The 19963-nt window shown below is 28.2% G+C and overlaps 1 protein-coding gene across 1 annotated transcript in view; it reads right to left on the bottom strand.

Annotated features, from left to right (window-relative positions):
- Ptx1 (pituitary homeobox homolog Ptx1) overlaps positions 1-19963 on the bottom strand; it is a 173815-nt gene that overhangs the window by 97454 nt on the left and 56398 nt on the right. The gene's annotated exons all lie outside the window — the stretch shown is intronic.

Below are 19963 nucleotides of genomic sequence, written 5' to 3'. Positions count from 1 at the left end.
CGTGTAACTGAGTTGCCGCATGCCAACTAGGTCAGTAAGATAGATTTTGTCAACTAGATGTTAGGTATAGAAACTAGATCAATAAATATTGATAAAATAAATTATATATGTTGCATTAGGTATGGTGTATTGTAAAACCTAACGAAAGCTACAATTACTAATATTCTGTAATTAGTTTCAACCATTTTCAGATAATTATTTCACGATCCAATTATACCAGTTACTGTTAGATGTTTGTAAAGTGTACTGTTTATAAGTGTGTAAATTGCCAAATATGTATGCGAAGTAGATCAACCACTGTACCGATTTTGAATTATATTTTTTCTTTCAAAAGTCCCTTAATCCCGAAATGATTTCTCGTGCCTACATTAGAAACTCTGAATTAAGTCTACATTTAAATATTTTGCGTTTTCTTCCTTCATACGAATCCACCTTAAAGTGGCACTTAAAATTAAAAAATTAACTTTAAATTAAATTTAAGTTAAAATTAACTTAAATCCATTTATTCTTGCAAAACCTTTTTATGAAACTTTTTAAAATTTCCTTAGGATGCTCCGGTTTTTTTTATGTTTGAAAATTCTTCATTTTTAAATTTAATAGTGGATGTGAATGAGGCTAAATTAATTAATGATGATAGAAAAAACTTTTTAACGAATGTCTAATTCAGCTTTACCATACACTGATTTTCTATTTTGTAAGTTATTAGTCTTATCTGCTTTATTTTTTGTTCCTTTTTGTATTATATTTAATTACAAATTTACAAACCAGTTTTATTTTTTATTATACATTTTTTCTTCGATATTCTATAATTTTATTATCTTTTAAGTAAAAATGTCTAATTAGAAAAACATTTATTAAAAACTGAATTGAGATTCTGTTTTATTCTTTATTTTTTAATATAAGTAATCTTAATAAGTTAGTCAGAAAATGTGTGTAAAATAGTTAGCAGTGGTCTGAGAATCCTGTAGGTTTGCTAATACAGACCAATAAATATCTATAAGATTAATCATATATGTTGTAGTCAACATAGCAATATTGTAAAACCTAGCGAAAGCCCGATCAGTTATATTCTATAATTTTCCATTAATTATCAGAGCAGTGCCATTAATTATCCCAGTAACTGGAATAAATTAGTGAATCGGACATTCACGTTAAGCTAAAATTTTATGAAAATTTAAATTTCAGTTTTGTCGAAAGGTTTTATTTATCAGATCACTTTAAATGTAATTATTTTTCTGACTTTAAATAATTAGTAATAGTTAATGTAGGGCTTATATAATGAAACATTTCGAATAATAATAGCTGAATTTGTAACTCACCATTTTGGTCTAATGATGAATGGTTAATATTTTCAACATTTTATAAGGTTTTTTTTAGATTAAGCAACTTCATTTTTATTTCAACCCAAATTATGTAAATTACAGTAATCACTTGTAATGACTATTTTATATATGGACTTAGAATATGAATATGAACCATAATATTTTTTAGACAGATTAGAAAATTCTAGAAACTTTTTTTTATGAAATCGTTCATTTATTATTACGCTACGAAGAATATAATGTTACGCTAATTATTCTATATAATTTTAAAATTTTAGGGATCAGCCGACCTTGTGTTTCACGTCCTTGCAGGAGAGGAAGTCATATTCTGTCTTTCTTGTCTTATCTACTCCTTTTTTCACCTGTTATCTATAATAGTGGAACGTAACTGAAAAACATTGTTATTTTAGGTATCTTTTCTCGGGAGACATAAAAGGAAAAGAGGATTTTGTTTAATTGATAGAGCCTTCCAATATAGAAAAAAATGTTTAAGAAGCATGGAGAGTACAATAAAATTAGAGTTGCGAAGAAAACACAACGAATGTGCCGTTGACTTGCGTTAGGATAGAAAACAGAAGGAACATTTATGTTGTTAAATATTAATAATATCTCACTGATCTCCGTGGCGGAGTGGTAGCGTCTCGGCCTTTCATTCGGTGGTCCGGGATTTGAATCTCGGTCAGGCATGGCATTTTTCACACGCTACAAAATTCATTTATTATCTAGTTGCTGTAAGAGGGCGTATAACGTCACAAGGTGGGTGTCTTCCCCCTACGGGGTTGGGATGTAAGAGGTCGTAAGCCTGTTGTTACTTTGTAAATAAATAAATAAATATCTTATTAATAAATAGAAATAACGAATGATTACTTTTATTTATAAATGTTCTGAACTAATTACAACAAAATGGTTCCAAAATATTTTTAGAATGTTTCAAGGCGTACCAGGCTGGAAGCATAAGGAAATAAAATAAGAATTAAATTTCAGTAAATAAAATCACATTTAAAAAATCGATTTCATTAAATTATCTTAGTTAAACATAATTTCAATCCTGTTTTTTTTTTTTTTTTTTTTAGTAATTATATATATATTCTAGCAGTAGATGCCTCATTATAAATATTCCTTATATTAAATAATAATTAACATTAAATAATTATTATTTTAAACTATTCTATTATTTTTCTTAAGTTTTTTCCATTTAGCCAAGTCATTCCGTATGCTTTAGCTTATCTACGAATAGAAAGCAGAGTATTTTCTCAACAATGGCAACTTTCCAAAAGTTAGTCAGATGTAGCCTGTATTAGCTTTATATTCATCCCTCTTAAGCATTGTAAGTAAAAAGTTATTTTAAATTAGAAAATTATTTGAAGATATTAATTAAATGTCATGTTTTATAATAATTGCCATTAAACAAAAATTTCTGTACCAGGAAAATGTAGCATAGTAAGTTAGACATAACTGCCTCGTTTTATAGCCCACACTAAGTATGAGGCATATGTGGGAGACTGTCATAGTAACTTTTAATTCTCCCAACAGGAAAAACCATTATTTATTTCTTCGTAAGATATTTTTGAGGGCAACCAAATCTGTAACCTTTGAATTAAAAAGCCTACTCCCAATAATTACACCACACACTCTTAAATGATACATCATTATATGGTGTTTCAGTTTTTTGACATATTTTTACGAAAATCGTAAGTTTTTTTTTAACCATGTTAGATTTGGAAAATTTATATATAGCTGGCTTTTAAGTTAACTGGTCGGGATCAGTTCCCGGTAAGGGTTTGGAATTTTTCATCTCTCATTTCACCCACTCATCCTTCTCGTTAAAATAAGTATATAACCAATGTGAATTCCTTATATTAAAATAGAATTATATTTCAGTTTCACAACCTATTGGGAAGAAATGCCAAGGGATATGCGTATGATTTCCAATAATTTGTATAATAATTGAAATTTGTGACTAAGTAATATGTTTGTATTCTGTTTCTAGCTGAGACGAATATAGGATATTTCTTGCGTGAGAACGCTTTTACTGGTTTTAAATACCGATTTTGAAGTTGAGAGTGATACGGTTCAAATCCTAGTAAAGGCATTTACTTTTATACGGATTTGAATACTGGACTGTGGATACTGGTGTTCTTGGTGATTGTTTTTCAATTAAGCACACATCTTAGGAATGGTCGACCTAAGACTGTACGAGACTACACTTCATTTACATTCATACTTATCCTTATTCATCCTTTGAAGTAATGCCTTACGGTGGTAAAAATACTTAGGTGAAATAAAATAAAAATACTAAGGTGTTATTATTATTAATATTATTAAATAACATATTATATGTGTAGGAGTAATATATATATATATATATATATATACAGCAATTTCTTGATTATTTCGAGTTAAAGGAAGTATGATACGTTGCAGCATATTTAGTAAGAAGAAAATTAGAATGAAATGTGATCTGGTTTGTTTTCAAGTGCGCTTAATGTATTTGCGTAAAAATTTGAATAATTATCTAAGCACGTCTAAGTATGTCTTTAAATGTTTTTGCTTTTTTGTAATAATTTTTAATTATGCATCCCCTTCCCTTGAATTAGATAATGTTCTTGCATATCCGAATGAAAATTTTCGGAAAAAGCTAATAATGAGGCGATTCTCGTTAAGATTAAAATTTTACAACTAAGAAGCCGTAGAAAGTTTGTCATTATTTTTAAAATTTGTTAACTGTTAACTATTTAAGAAGAATAGTTTTAAAATATTTTGGAAATTTAAATGTTTTTGGATTAAAAATACGATATTAATCTTTAAGGATATTTGGTAAATTTTACATTTTTTCCGTTACTTTTAGATTTCTTCCCCATGTCATAACCCATTATTCCCGGTAATCGAAGTGGCCTAATTTGTATTATTCCTCATGACAAAAAAATCATGAATAAAAAACGTAAAATTAAATAATTGTGAAAAAACTAGATTTTTTCTTCAGCTGAAACAAAAACTAGACTATAAACCAATTAAATTGGTTTATAGTCATTATAAGCAAGTCATTTCCGCTGGTTTTGTTTGATTTATTTTGGAGCTTATGTTTGTTTTTGTTGGAGCTTATTTAAAAAGGCAGCCGAACAAAACGTTATAGCAGTACTTTTTGGAAGAAAAGAATATATATAAACGCATATTGACGATAATTCTGATTTAAAGACGGTTTCAAGAAGGATAAACATCTAGCCGTAGAATTCCTGTCATATCTTTTCTTAAAAAAGTTTAAAAAATATATGAAAAATTATTTCAAAAAACAAAGTAAATCCTCCTAAAGAGAGACAATTGGGTATAATATCAAAAAGGGGTTGAAAAACTGAAGTTGATGATTTGGGGCATAGAAAAATAATTTAAAACAGTTTCTTGAAATGTAACAAGCATATTTTTTTTTTAATTATATTTTTATTGTAGTTATTAGAAATATCTACAGATATGGTGTTATCATTGTATTATAAAGAACAGTACTGAATCTTTGTTCGATTCAGTACTGTTCTTTATAATTAATAATGAAAGATTTTTCTTTAAATTAATAAAAGCGTTTTTTTTAGAATATAAAATTGAATATAACAAAAAAAAACATTTCATTATCGTTTGTGATAAATAATTTTTATAACGGTTGCATGACAAAAATTAAAAAGAATACAATAAAAAAATAAATTGCGCCAATTATATAATGTTATCATATTATTTTATACTACAAGAAGAAATCATAGAAGCAAATGAACACACTGAATACACGTGGATGACATAAACTTGTTAGCAAGCGAAGTTCAAATATTAACACAGGCTTATCAGAATTAAACAAAGGCAGGTGAAAATTTTATATAATTGTTTTACTGCTGTCGCAGTTGTTCAAACCGTCTGTCCCACGGTACTAATGTATCTAACTCGCTACTGAGATGTCACGGACGTAAATTAATACACTATATCTCATATTTTATGAATTAAATTAGGTGTACCATGACTTTTTTTAAATAATACATCAATTTTTGTTTCCATAACAAGTGTTATTTTTTTTTGCAAAAAAAAAAAAATTAATTACCTACACAAATTTCTTTTAAAGCTTTTTAAATTAATAATAATTATTTTGTATTTTTCCGTGTATCTAGACAGCAATAGTTCACACATGACAATCATGGTCTGTTATCATTCAAAAGATTTAGTTATATTTATTTTATTTAATTATGAATTTCTTTTATCAATAAATATATATAAATAAATAATAATGTATTAAATAATCATTATTATGCATAGAATATTTTCATGAGTAATTAAGTATCATCCATCATTAAGTAACAGTATTTAGGTGTCGACCTGTACTTATTTACTACAGGAAATAAAATTGTTATGAAAATAAATAACAATATAATGTTTTTTATTATTTTCTTAAGCAGTTAAATCTTGAGAAATTTAATATAGAATTATGTAATTAAATTATAATATTATTTCTTTATCAGTTACAAATACATTATGAGTAATATAATTTTAATTCCTTAATCTAAAAATATTTGTCCTGAAAAAACCTTTTTTTATCCTTCCCAAAAAAATCTTGAAATATTTTGGAGAGTGTTGTAAATTTATATCTTAGCAATTGTTATTTCCAGATTTTTGTTTGTTATAAATCGTTCGAGAACAAACGGAGATATTAGGAATTTAATAATTTACTGTACTATATAAACAAAACTTTTAGTTTTGAGACGGGTTAGTTGTGACTTATGAATAATTTCATTCAGAACCTGAATTCGAACCTAATAAAAAATTAGAGAGTAAAAAATTGTAGCCTAATTTTTCATGGAAATTTTCATTCGATACCAAGACTTCGTAAATTTAATTTGTCTATTCTTTCAGTCGTTCTTCTCTGTTTGCTACCCCTTATAGGACATTTTTCCCAAAAGTTATGCGGTAGGTTGTCAGTTTCTTTTCAATTCAGAAATTTTATTACTAGTAACTAAGTATTCCTGGGTTCACACTGTTTTCTAATAGTTACATATTTTTTTACATAAATCTTAACAGTCCTAGAAAGTTATACTTCATCAAGAATTATGGGATGCGGTCATTTCCTTTTTCATAATGGTAATTATATGATTAATTACAAAATCTACATAATATTCTGACTATATATAAGAAAAAATTAAATAATTTGTATTATTGACTTTAAATAACTTATAAAATGAAATAAATTATAAAATGACGTTTAGGAAAATTCCCAGTTTTAATAAAATTGATTATAAATTTTTTTTTTATAAAATTTTTTTTTTTTTTTGGCTTCAGTCATTTGACTGGTTTGATGCAGCTCTCCAAGATTCCCTATCTAGTGCTAGTCATAAAAATTTTTATGAAACGATTTATAAAAAAAATTTTTTTTATAAAAATTTATAAAATGAAAATTTAAATTTTCCGGATGTTAATGTTCTTATGTGTGTTCGGTGTTTGCCTCTAAATCACCTTACATCTCCAGAACCACTAGATCGATTTTGACCAAACTTGGTCAGATTATTTCCAGTCCTATAAATGGAGCATTGATGCCATTAAATATTATACTAAAAAGGTCAAGGAGGTGAGGTGTAGAGCAAGGTTATCCTCAGTATCTCGAGATTTCGTCAAATTAAGATCATATTTTTTTAGGCACATTTGTTAACAATTAAAAAATAACAATATTTGCAGAAAAAGTTTTGCAAAATCGCATCCCCTCCCCAAAAAATGTTCCAGCTACTGCTATGTTGTGACGTCACAGGTGAGAAGTAGAATTAAATTTATGAACAATATTTAAAGTGTAAAAAGTAACACAGGACTGGTTAGGTCTTGAACTCGATCGGCCGGTCTACTTGGTACCGTGCGTTAAGCCTCGCGGCTACACAAATCCGCCGACCGTACAAGAGAAATCTGTTCTTTGTAAGTTGTGAAATTACTTTAGTTTAGTTAGTGCTGACCATCGCCATTAAATACGGTATGCGCGCGCTTTAGTTAGAATCATTGAATTAAATAAACAAAAAATAGTATTTATTTAAGTAAAATAATAAATATTTTAAATTAAGTTCTCTTTGTAAACCCTGCATCAGAAACAGCCCACAGTTGTAGGACTTTGTTGTAGTTTCTTAATAGTAAATCAAATTTTCTATTTAATAAAAATTTGTTTTTTAGAGTTTTTTAAAATTTGTTTTTGAGTTAATAAAAAGAAAACAAATTTTACAGGTTTTTATAACAAAAATATGTTTTTATTATTAAATGAATTAATTAAATAGTATGTTGATCTACCCTAAATATTTAGGATGGTAGTTTACAAATTAGTTTAAATCCTATATTTTAGTAATAATTTTCATTACATATCCGTTTTCCCTTAATTAAAGGTGCTTTTTCTCTATGTATGGAAGGAATGACAAACGCAAAACTAATGAGAGATGTCACATTAATTAATAAAATAATAAATTTGATAACGTTAACTATATCAGTAAAATTAATAATAATAAATGTAAATTGATCTGTTCTTTTTAAAAATAAAAATAATAATTCGTCTCTTTATTAAAAAAAAAAAAGAAAGAAAAAATTCTAATTAAATTATCATGTTGAGCAATGTTTACAATCCAGTTTTACGATCTGACTATTTAATAAATTATTGAGTTTACTATCTTATCAATATGAACGATAAATGAAATACAGTTACCTTAAAAACATAATTTAATTTTTAATTATGAAATGTTTGTACATGAATTTTAATAAAAACAGCGTAGGCAACAAAATGTTACTAGTATTTCAATACTTGTACAAATATGTCATAAAGTTTATGTCGGATAATTTATTATATTTTTAATTACAAAAATTAATGTTAAATTTATTTATAGAATTGTCGTGTAAATGTTAATACGATATTAAATACAAAAACGTAATAATTTTTTTTTTTTAAATAGTAAAATGGTTTCCATGTCAGTATGTACCACTGTACACTTAATGAGAAACATTTTATTTCATGGTAAAAGTAAAAATTAGATTTTCGTAATGAAAATCATAAAAAATATGTATGCAAGCACATTTTAAGAAATTCTTTAAAACACGTCTTAATAAACTAGTATTAAAAAGCGCACTAAAAACATAAGTACCTTTTCAATCTTCAGTTGTAACTTTCTTTTCATTCTTGTTCGAATTTTTTCTACTCGACTTTAAATTAAGGTTTGGAAAATCGTTACTACTATATGTCTTTTGCGCTAACTGTATAAATGTAAAATTAAAAAAAAATTGAAAACATTTTTTCCACTTTTTAATCTTTTTTTTTATTTTTAAATACCCGTATTTTGAACAATAACGTACCCTTATAAAAAACCATTTACGATAGACTAAAATGCCGATAAACGTGCCAGTAGTTAAAAATACTGGAAAAATTATAGAGGAATAACGCAAAGCGACAACTATCGAGCGCGTTCTAAGGTTAACTGGAATGCGGGACATTTCTTTACTTTTGCCTTCAATTTATACTTGTAAAATGTAAAGTTTTTGATCGATTTAAAATCTATATGTTATAATTAGAAAGCCTATTTTCTTTAAGCTGGCGTAAAAATATTTAAAAAATAAGTCATCGGTTTATAAAGTTTACCAATTTAATTATCTGGAAAAAAGGGTTTTCCTCTACAAAATAAAAATAATGTATCACAAACACTATTTATATATTCTCCTAACTGGAAATGATTTTCTTTTTTGAAAAAAAAAATGTTTTTTAAGATAAATTTTTACCTAAATTAATAAAGATAAATTTTATTTGTAAGTAATCTATAAAGACGCAGTTAAGAATATTTTTTGTCGTTTGGGTCTAGGATTAGTTTTATCCTTTGCCATTCTGGAGAAATTTTGATAATTTCTACTTACGTAAAAATATGTTGTAGTAATCTACTTATTAAAGTAAAATTAATTTTAAAAAAATATAAATTTTCTACATAACTTCAAGTAATACTTACTGTTTATATTTTACATAATTAATTGCCGGTAGGGAAATACGAATATAAAATAAATCAACAAAAGATTTTTTATACAATATTTTTACAGATTTACATAGTTTATCAAAATATAATTCCTTCAAAATTTACAAAGCTAAATTAATAAAATAAATACACTGTTTTCCAATTACAATGTAAAATATAGCTTCCAATTAAAATGAAAGGTATATATTATGAATGTAACTTTCCATATTTCAATTTCCAAATTTCTCTTTCAGTTGTCGTAATTTACTTTCCATTAAAATGAAAACCTAACTTAAATTCAAAATTATGTATAATGTTTAGCGTATTGTAATCTTTCTTTTACAATAACAGCTATAAAAATAAAATTTCAGACAAATAATCTTAAGTTTTATTTGTTCTGATTAATACTGTTTAAAAGTTTAAGTTAAATAAAATTGGAAATTGAAATTAAAATTTATGATCCATTGACGTAATCTGTTACTTAAAAAAGTCATAAAACTACTAATCATTATTAGTTCTTATCATTAACCGATTAAGTACTTTCTATTAATAAAAAAAGTCAATGTATACAGTCATGTATAAAGTCAATGTGCATATATATATATATATATGTATACACACAGGTGTATTACGAAGTTCTCCCGGGACTTTCATAACCTATTCTACTCGTGAAAATAATGGAAAAAGTTCATATAAACATAAGTCCTAAAATGATTCGTTTGTGAGTTACTGCTAGTGAAATATTACGCTCAGATTTCGGCTACCCCAGTGAAATGAGGTCGTACTGAAATTTTTAGGACATTAATTAAGGAGAAAAATTAGTGATTTCTTATGGTCTTTGTTCTAAAAAAAATCCAATAAACTAGGCCCCAGAACCGTATCTGCAGTAAGTTTTGGAAAATCTTGGGCGAAAACCAATAAATTGGAGTAAAAAATCCCGATTTTTATGTTTGACGTAAAATAACTTTGTTAAACGGGTAATAAACACTTAAAACCTTTAAACAAAACTTGTTGAAAATTTAATTTTGAACAAACTGGTGTAAGATAATTTGAATAAAATAAAAAAAATCTAAAAACTTGAATTTTATTTAAAAACGGTTTATTCGTACCAGTTTATAACAAAAAAAGGTCGTACTGAAATTTTTAGGACGTTAATTAAGGAATAGAATTCGTGATCTCTTGTGATTTTTGGCTTGAAAAATCTAATAAATCATATATCGTATAAACGGAATACGTATAAATGGTGAGAGAGCTTACGCTATCAACAAGCCTAGCTTAGTAAAACATTCTTTCCTTAATATTTCCGCTTGGCTGTGTTTTTCTACTGCGAATTTGTTAAAAAAAAAGTTTATTACTGAATATTCTTGTAAATTTGGTCTTGTAAATAAAAAAATATTTTTACAATATTAAATTTATTGCCATTGGAAACTGAAAACTGATGCATATGGTTCGATAATGTGTGTGTGTGTGTGTGTGTGTGTGTGTGTGTGTGTGTGTGCATGCGTGTGTTTGTGCAAATAAGAAAAAAACGTATTGCAAGCGACCAAATTTTTATTAATATTATTATATGACTACAACTTTATAAACTGTAAATTAATACTGATTATTACTAACGACCACAGTTGTTAATTAAACCCTAGTGATCAAAAAATAGTTTTAATATGTGCAATAAAAGCAGTTTAAGAGTAATTAAATCTAAAAATATAAAAAAAAAAATGGAAATTTATGTTAGAGAGCCGCTTTAAAATAGCAGCTATTGGGAACGACGCTAATTTCTCGCCCAACTATACTCGTAAAGGCAGAAGCTTTTTTTCAGTAACTTTTTTTATAATAAAACACCCTAGCAATAGAATAACATTCCTACATTTATAGTTTTTAATTTTAGTTTTGTAATTTTTAATTTCTGATGAAGTAGAGATCGCTATGGAAGCGCTCATGATTGTATATGAATGAATTATAAAACAGAAAGAAAAGTTTTTATTAAAACAATAATTTCATATTTTGTATGTGTGTATTTAAATATTTTTATTTACAGAGAGAGGTAGGCGTATTCTAATTGTCAATCATTTTTATTTTATGTATTTTTGTTCGAATATGAGTTATTTATATTTAAATTTTCAGCATTATTTAAATCATTAATCGTATATTTTATTTTTATATCACAATTTGTCATCCACAATATCTCTTTCAAGACAAATTTAATTTGATATGCATCCTAATAGACTTTCAACTAATACTGTTTGTACAGCTTGTAGAAAACCAGTCTAATTTTTTTTTTTACTCAGACAAGTGACTAATTTACGTGATTGTAACTGATTGTTTAATAACTATTTCTTTTTGTTTTACTTTCCTAACGTGTACTTCGTAATCTGTTCAACTAGTGAACAATTAGCAATCCCCACCACGACCCAATGAGATTAGGATGATACGAGTATATACGACTTGTAAATGAGGTGTAATCTTGCAGGGACTCAGGTCGACCATTCCTGAGATGTGTAGTTAATTAAACCCCAACCACAGCAGACACCGGTGTCTGCTGTCTAGTATTTAAATCCGTATAAAAGCAAAACAGTTTTACTAGGATTTGAACCTAACAACATTCGATTTCGAAATCAACTGTTAAACAACTGATTTGCGATGAGTTACAATTAGTCCAGCCTGATGGGCAATATATGGTAACTATTTTTTTAAAAATAAATTGATACAGCTGTTTTGGATTTACAGTGATATAAATACTCAAAAACGAACGCAAAAATTATTACAAACAAGTTTACTCGATTTAGAATTCTTATCTTGGAGTTTTCTCATCATTGAGTACCTTTCAGTTTTAATCATCAGTTTGCAACTTTACTAAATATTGAAATTTTACTCGTAGAAATTTAATGAATAAGAGTAATTGTTCCAAGACATATGAGACCATAAAAAAAAGGTGGCATAAAAATCAGTTAAACGTGAACGAATGAAAATAGGTATTTTTGGAGAGAAAGAATAGAAATGGGGTTGTCTCTCTCTAGCTAAATATTATGATCGTATTTGCATTGAAACTTAATTATTACGCTGTCAGAAATTCCTTTATAACTATTTTCACCACTGAAAGAAATGATAAAATTTACGACTTTAAATGTGATATACCTCTCAAAAAAAAATGTATTTTTTCTATGAGAACAATCATTAAGGACTTCCGGAATAACTTCCTATAAAAGTTTGAAGAAAATCACGTAGGGTCGAAAGAATGTTTGTGTGAATAGAAGAAAATATATCAATGAACGGGAGGAACATTCGAAACTGTAGGTCAGACTAGTGGGTAACAGGTGTCCACAGATTCTGTACCATAACCATAAATTATTAACATTCTCAGTTAAATTACTACAAACCATGTGGTATGACATCCTGCATATGGTCATTTCTCATGTATAAACACACTCAAACTATGCGATAAATTATAAAGGATTTACAATAAATAATTTCAATTACTTTTTGTTAATTGAAAACTCTTTATAATTTAAGTATAATCGTTTATTTAAGATCGTATTTCTTAACTATTACAAGTGACAGAATACATATCATTAAAAAGTTATAAAGTATATGGATTATAACGAATACAATTATTTTTAAATTAATAAATTGGTAAAATTATTATGTTTTTGATATCCTTCGAAGATATTTGTACATCAGGAGGTCATTAAAAAATTTTAAATAGCCGTGCAAGCCTTCGCTTACATATAAATAGAATACCCATAAACTATTAAAAAAATAAATAAATAAAATAATCTTTGTACCGATTACATTATTAGCTAATGACAAATATGTAATAAAAAGTTTATATTTTTGTTATAGTTAAATTCTCATTTTAGATAAAAATTTATTTATAGTAGTTTATTAATAATCTGCTTCAAACTTCTGAGCTGTTTATTGTAACCGCAGACGAAAGAATTACTGTATCTACACTACATCAGATGATTACACTACATCAGTATTTAAAAGGATTTGAAAATTCTACGATAGCAGTTCAAAAATTATTTACTAGATGGATCGTATCCATCTAATTAGGTAGATTTCATAAGAAAGCTGCCGATTTTAATGAGTACCATGATTCAACTTCTGTAAAATTTCGACATATCTTCGCGTTTCACATCCCCCAGACCCCAAAACCACCTTCAGTTCAAAACTTTATATATATATATATATATCTATTTCACTTTCTTGTGGACATGATAACTGCCGTAATTTTGCGCCAGTCACTTTCAAATTTATACATAAAATATAACAACCCACAATCTCAGCCGATTTCGATAACGGCGAAAATCGGACCATGGAGGTGGAAATGGGGTGGCTTTATAAAAAAAAAAAAAATATCGCTATAATTTTCTTATTAAATAAAATATTGAATTCATTTAAAGTTCCTACTATTCCTTGGATAAAGGCCTAAAACTTATCTACGTAAAGTTTTTTGATATCACCAACCATTGGACCAGAGGGTGGAAAAAATTGGGGCTTGTCGTATGCTAAACACGTGAAATCTTTTTCACATGCAACCATTGCCGTATTGAGTAAATTTGAAGTTTTTCTTAGCCTTACTTAGCACCGGTGAAATCTACTTCCGCCTTCTGGCGTGCCGAAGGGATTTTTTTTTAAATATGGACAAAACCGTTCCCATTGTGCCACGTCAATAGAATTCCCATTAATAATAACAATAGTATTTCTGTTACCCTTAAAGTGAAATTTTTGAGTTTTTTATTAGATGAAAAAAGTTCTTGTTGGATGAACAATTTGTTTTTGTTTTCTACAAAATCAAACTGTATCACTGTTAAACTGTCATCACTGTTAAATATTATTATCCTCCGTATTAAAGTATTATTTTATCTCTTGGGATCCCTTAAAAAGTAGGAACATGTTTTTAAGGTACAAAAATGGGCTGTCAAATCATTGAATGGCAATTATAATTATGAATCGCGTAAACCGACATTTAGAAAGCTAGATATCATAACTTATCCTTGCATTTATATTTGTGTTCAGTTATGTTAGACTCGATTGCGTCTGAGAGGCAACAGCATTATGTAGCTAAGAAGTCAGGTGAATTGACTTCGGAGAAAATAAAGGGATGACACAGAGTGTGGGCGTTATACGCATGATCTTTTCACTAATTTTGTTGATTTGCGGGACACCTCTTGGGTATACCCGAACAAGTATGTGACGTAATTTCTTTCTGGGTATGGCGCTTTTCGACACAGGCTTCAGAAATTCGGCCTGGTGGACTCTGATATAGTGTCCGCAATGAGCATTGTTGAACGATGCTTATCGTGTGATATATGAGTGTTCTAGGTATGACTTAATGCGCACGGGGACCATTTGTTGTCTTGATATTATCGGGTCGACACTTTATCTCCGTGTTAATTGGAAAACCCGGGCCGAATGATTGATCGTCGAAAATTTTATTACATATTTAGAGATAGAAAGGATCGCTGAAGGGGTGTGATGTTTCGCTTGGACATTCCTTCTTGTATTTATGATTGGTTTTATTCTTCCTTTTTTATGGTTTAATAATATGTTGCGGTTTTTATTCCTGTTTGATTGTAAATTGGTTTGTTTTTCGCAAGTTATGTTTCATGTTATTGATGTGTTACGTTATTTCTCTTTATCGTTATGTTCTGTTAGAGTTTTCGTGTTGCATTTTATGATTCGTTGTGTGTCGAACTCATTTTTGTCTTTCGGGTTATTAGAGTTGAGTTTCTTAATTCTTAAGAAGTTATTCAGTCTTGTTTGAGACTTGACTAGATGTGTTTTGTTTGGAGTTTGTATTAAAATGACACCGATGGGAATATCGCTTCTGGAATTCGCATCGGTGTCATCCTGGCTGAGGCTTGACTGAGAGATGTCATTGCTGAGGTACTGATGATGACCTCCGGTAAACCCAATAAGGGCTAGGTAAGAGGGGGTGGCGTAGCGACCGAAACCGTCACATGGAGGGTGTCTTCCCCTATAGAGTCAGAATGCTGAAAAGAATAGTTGCGTATTCCTTAAAAAATAACAACGGAACTTTTTCCGTACAACTCAACACAGTAGTACTTCTTCGGCTTATGAGAAAGGGGCTTATTATGCTTCCGTTGCCATTTTTTTAGGTTATGCATGGAGAGGTTTTGACGGATTTGTTCCTTATACAATCAGGGGTACCTCAAGGAAGCGTTCTTGGACCCATCTTTTATGTTCTGTTTATGGCTGATTTGTCAATTACGACAAATTACAACGAAGAATTACGACAGTTGCAATGTTTGCTGACGACAATGCAATTCTTGCTGTCCACGAGGATCCGGCTACTCCGTCTCGTTTTATTCAAGATTATATCACTCTCCTCGAATCGTGGCTTACATGTTGGAAAATAAAAATAAATGAAACAAAATCAAAGCACGTCACGATCACCCTTCGTAAAGAACACTGTCCTCCTGTTTCTTCTTCGTTGTTCCGATTCCGAGATCTCAGGACTGTAAATATTTGGGTTTTCATCTTGACCGACGACTTACTTGGGCGAAACATATCAAATCTAAGCGGAAACAATTGAATTTCAAGTTTAAAAGCAAGTATTGGCTGATAGGACATAGCTTTCAGTAGAAAGTAAATTATTGATTTATAAATCAGTTTTGAAGCCTGTTTGTACTTACGGGCTTGAATTGTGGGGTACAGCGTGCAACTCTAGTATTGACGTACTTGAACGCTACCAGACAAAACCATTGAAAAAAATGCTAAACATACCCTGGTACATAAGCAACAGCCACATATATAATGATCTTAAGTTGCGAACTGTTCGTCAGGAAATCTCTCTAGTCAGCCTACGATACCAAAATCTTTTGGATCGGCACCCCAATTATATTTGGCGGTCAATTTATTGGATAACCCGATCAGTGATTTTTCAAGATTGCTAAGGAACGATATTCTTGGTTTGCCTTACCGTTTCAATTAGGTGACTTTATGGTCTGGCTGTACGGAGTGTTCTTATTTCATTTCGTTGTTATCGTTAAGACACTAGCCGCTAGGTCTATGAACTACTTACTGTTAGTTCAAATATAGATCTTATTTACTTATTGTTCAATTATCTTGCTAACATATTGTAAAAATGCTGGGGCGTTATAATAAAAAAAAAATTAATACCTAATGTAATATAAATAAATTACGACTGATTATATTTAATTCATCGGTTTAATTTTTATTAATTTTGTGTATTCCACGATAAATTTAAATGGATATACAATTTTATTGAAAGTTTACCATATAGTTCCCAGAGTTTCAAAAGGTTAAAGCAACATAAATTCCGCCATCAGATTACGGGAGAATTGATTTTCACAGACTTAAGACAAGTTTTCAATGATTTAAAAAAAAAATCTTTTTTTTCAAAACTTTGTTTTACATCCTATTAAGTGATCCAATCTAATTAATCAAAAAAACAAAACAATTATATTTGAAAAATTTTAATTTAATGTTGTGTGTACGCCTTTCTTAAAATAAAATTGTAAAATTGTAACTTTTTTCCAATACTTAATAAAACTTTGGTATTCCTGAATCGTTTTTTATACCATTATACTGAAGATACAAACAGAAATGTTTAATATACTATTTAAATAAAAATTGCTTAATTATCTTTATTATTTTTTTGTTTTTTATAAATAAATAAAATTTACACTCAGTTTACAAGCGAATTCAAATATATAATAATTAACTCAAAAGAACACAATAATTACTTATATTTCTTCAATATATGACTTAATAAGATGTTATTAATTAATTTTACACTATTATTAGCATGCATTTAATCTACGTATGAAAAAAAGTTGACAACAAATTTATACTTCCCTATTGTTGGTTATTTATTCTTATGTAGTGGAAAATTAATGATGCGTGAAAAAAATTATTTTAAAGATCGATATTCTTTTACTTTTTTCAGAAAAAAGTAAAAAAAATAAATTAAAAAAAGTAATTTTGGGGTATGAGGGATCTGCTCCCTCACCCCTAAAATCAACCCCTTAGAAGTTTTTTTTATTTGTCTATATAAACTATGTTAAATAGAAAAAAGGAAAAATGATTCCACTGAAAAATGCACAACCAATAAAAATATTAGATAAGATTTTTTTGGGGTGATAGTGAATTATGATGAAATTTAATTATTAAAAGTTTAAATAAAATAAAGAGTTTGATTGGCTCCCGTACTCCCAATATTGCCCCCAAAGTACTTTCTTCGGTAGTTTGCACTACTATTATGCGTAGTCATAAAAAAATTTAGTTATAAAAAAATAACTTTGTTCGATTTTGGATAGAATTTGGGGTGCAGTTTACAACAAAAAAAAAAAAAAAAAAAATGGTAAGATAAGCATGCATGAATGTAATAAGCGTTAAGTGAGATTATGTTTGCAAAATTTGAGAAAATTGACCTCTGAGAAAATACCCAACCCACCCCTTGGAGATATTGATTTAAATTTTTACCAAAAAATTGCCTCCTCATATACACGAATTTTCGACCAAATCTCATCCAAATCGGTTTGTCAGTCAAAAACTATTAAGCTTCAAACACGCCAACACATGTACACACCTAAACAAATATTACATCCACCCCCCAATTTGGAGTTCATAGGTCATGAAACGTCGAGAAATCCCTTCCCCATTTTTTGACTGATTATCATACTTCCTTTCTTGCAGCATAGTTGTAGAACTATGATGCCACGAAAATTTTTAATTAGCGATTTTCTTTACTATTAAAAATACTATTAAATCGTCAACATTTAATAAATAATCCTCATAAAATTGGTAATAAAAAAAAATGGCAAAAAAATCTAAAATTTAATTTTATATTTTGTGGTTGAAATATGAACCTTTCACTTCAGCTATTATTCTGTATGGAATATACCCATATCATATAACTGTTAAATAACTTGAAGTAGGGTTGAATATTATGAGGGACCTATATGTCGATTATACGACAACGTAATTACATATAGTTGGGGATTCCTACACTGAATAAGACGAAACGATAAGCGGTTTATATATAAAGAAGGCAGTGGTCTGTGTTATGAGAATTACCTCTGCTTCACTGGTACGGGCGAATAAAGATATCACCCTTCCCTTTATTGTTATTGTTGTTTTTTTACGAGCCTGTCTGAAATCATTAGAGGTTTCATTGTTCACTGCTGCACTTTGCCTCTCAATATCTATTTTCTTTACCCTTACTATTATATCAATGGCACGTGTTAAAATTTCCACGCCGTGTTGCTCTTGTATATCCTAAATTATGCGAATAATTTTTTTTTTTACATAATCTATAAATTTAAACATAAAAATTATAAACTGCAGTTTTAAACTTGTGGTACGTATTGTGCAGTAAGAAACTTTAAAAATAACCTTTAAAATTATAAAATATTTAAATTTAATTTTTTATAAATTTTAATGTCGGCTAGCAAAAACCTTTATATTATTCATATTTTGGAGATTTCACAAGAACTTGGTTCAATCTACCAACGGACAATTTACGAATATTTATATGCGGCCTTATTTTACAAACAATTTCGTTAATTTATGTCCATTTCAGAAAAACTTTGTTAAAAAAATTGGGAATACTAGAATACAGTACTATTTTTTTGCTACTTTTTTACCATAGTCGGCTTTACATGTTGCAGCGGAACAAAAAAATGATAAAATTATGCCTTAAAAACTTTGTAATAACTCATTTTTTCTCCATTCGATCAATTTGGGCGATATTAAAGCAACAATTTACAAGTTATGGGTGAAACCGAATAGCGTGTCAAAATAAACGTTTTTCTCACGTTTAAATAAATTAAAATGGCATTTCTTTTTGCTTTTTATTTCAGTTGTCAATAGCTGAAAAATCGTTTGTCGTTAAAAGCCCAACTTGGGCGAAGAAGTTGGGAAAAGATTATTGATTATGCCGTTGATTATCTGTAGTTTTAGATTAAATTAACCGTTTCAAACTTTTGGAAAGTTAGATTAGTTTTTCTACAGTTTTTTGAAGAAAAATTAAAATAATAAAATGAAAATCATTACCAAAATCAAATTAAAAATTAATTGAAAATTGATTAAGGAATAAAATTACACTATTATTGATCCACTATTGTTAATTGGAAGCAAATTTTTAAGTTTAAAACGCTTAGAGAAAGACAAAACGCACCTAATATAAATTAAATGTTAATAGAAAAACTAATTTTATCTTTTATTTTTCAAAATGTATTTTTAAAAGTAATTTTTTATTTATTTATATATTTATTAAAATATCATCAAAAATAAAAAAAATGAAAATATACACGACATAATTTCTTCACAACAAAAGCAAATATATAATTTATATTAAACAAATTTATCCAAAATACATTAGATATTATATACTGGAAGATATTTTATAAGAAAAAAACCAGAATTTAAAATTTTTTAACAACTTTCAAAAATCTTATGTGGATACTGTATGACTTTCCTTGTACGCTTATTAAATTACACATAACTCAATTTTTTCTGCTTTCATTTAAACTTATTTCATTTGAAAGTGAGATAGGATCATCCAATTCTTTAATAAAGTGGGCAGTTAATCAGTTGCATTGTGGTGGACACCATATTGCATCACATTTTTTTGTGGTGTCCGTATCAACATTTTATGTTAGTTTACATATTAAT

Source organism: Lycorma delicatula, chromosome 3 (genome assembly GCF_047948215.1).
Source record: "Lycorma delicatula isolate Av1 chromosome 3, ASM4794821v1, whole genome shotgun sequence".
Lineage (NCBI taxonomy): Eukaryota > Metazoa > Arthropoda > Insecta > Hemiptera > Fulgoridae > Lycorma > Lycorma delicatula.
The sequence above is the reverse complement of the archived record's forward strand: the minus strand, read 5'-3'. Positions and strand labels throughout refer to the sequence as shown.